The sequence below is a fragment of the Lutra lutra genome, chromosome 5, assembly GCF_902655055.1.
Source record: "Lutra lutra chromosome 5, mLutLut1.2, whole genome shotgun sequence".
Classification (NCBI taxonomy): domain Eukaryota; kingdom Metazoa; phylum Chordata; class Mammalia; order Carnivora; family Mustelidae; genus Lutra; species Lutra lutra.
In genome coordinates this window covers 66365384-66367082 of record NC_062282.1, presented here as the reverse complement: position 1 = coordinate 66367082, position 1699 = coordinate 66365384, and positions in this window count along the sequence as shown.

Sequence of the window (1699 nt, the reverse complement as noted above, 5' to 3'; positions counted from 1 at the left end):
CTTGGGGGCCACCCGGGCGCCGGCCCGCCCAGCCCTGCCCTCTGTTTACTTTACGCGGCCAGTAACCAGGCGGGTGCTCCCCGCGCCGTCTTCCCATTAGACAGCCTCTTTATTAACCCCGCCTTCCGAGCCAGGGATTCGTCCAAAGGAGCAGGCAGGCGGGACTTCATACGTCACCTCTTCCTGGTTGGTCTGAGGTGGGGTTCAGCCCCTAGGTTCGAATTTCTGGGCCTTGGTAGGACAGCCAACTGCCAATTAGGGCCGAGCCTTCTGCTAGGACAACAGAGGTGGGGCCTCTGGGTCACGCCCCGGAGGCCGGATGTTTAATTGGATAAAAGGGGCGTCAGTCCTTCTTTTCGCTGCACTTTAACTGGGGCAGATGGTGTGGCCCGGGTCCCTGTGACTAGCCTGGGCTTTACGAAGGTTTGCTGTCTTGGGCCTCCTGCGGGCCGGCTTCGAACTGTTTTGAGCCATGTGTTCAGCCGTATTCCTTTGGGTTGGCCCCTTCTGGAGAGCGTACATCGGAAGCGGGGAGAGGACCCGAGGAGGTGGTTGGCCTCCCCAGCGGCTCCTCGGCCTCCCGGCCCCCGCCCCGCCCCTGCAGCCGGATGTTGTGATTTCTATCCACCCACACGGCCTCGCCCGCCCTGGGCTCTGCTGCCTTATAAGGCAGCGCTACCACCCCGAGACGTTGGGGTGAGCTCACACCCATTATACAGGTGGTGAACAGAAGTCCAGCAGCTGGCTAGAGGCCAGAAGCTTGGAAGAAAACAAGGCCAACATCCTACTCGCTCCGCTCCCACTTCACACAACACAAAACGGAGACTTGCCTAAACTGAGCGAGTAAGAGTAAGGCAGAGCCGAGTTCAGCCAGGTTTCTCTGATCCCTATCCATTCATTCATCCAAAAATTCAGAGCCCTCGCTTTGTGCCAGGCATTGAATCCGGTGCTGGGGAAAAGAGTAGTGTCAGCCAAGCTCTCTGCTTACATGCTAGAAGGGTGGTAAAGGTTAGTCCTATAAATAATCAAACAGGATGGTCGCAGAGAGTGATAAGTGCAATTAAGACATTAAGACAAAATACTAAAATACAAAATACTAAAGTGTGAGGGGATAATGGTCTTAGGGTGTGACATTTGAGGAGATCCAATAGACACGTGTGGCTACCGTGTTAGACAATACAGAGAATATCTGCATCATCACAGAAAGTTCTGCCAGATAGCACTAGTCTGGAGGAAGAGTGGTTTCCATTTGTACAAAGGTTCCATGGTGACAGCCGGAATAACGGAGAAAAACGGTGCCACCAACTGAGGAGGAGTGAAGGATGATAGGCTGAGTACTTTCTGATTCCCTAAACTTGTCTTTGAACAGGCAGTTCTGCCACCTTTTGAAATTTATGCCCCAAGTCTCTGTGAGAGAGAAATGGGGTGTTGTGTGTGGGTATCCAGACATCTGTGAGCAGAAGCCTGATGGCTTCTGACTTCTTATCCCATAGACCCATGCCCCAGCTGTACAAAGATGGAAGCCAGGGCAAGAGAACGGTGCCTTTCTGCTCTAGTATAAGTTGTTGGAAGACATCCAGATGTTCAGGAAGAACTGGGGCAGATGTGTAGAAACTGCTGAGAAGGGGGAGTGTGTCTATATGGGAAAGTTTCTTCGTAAATTTCTGTAAATTGAGTCCTAACCATATGCGAAGCTCTG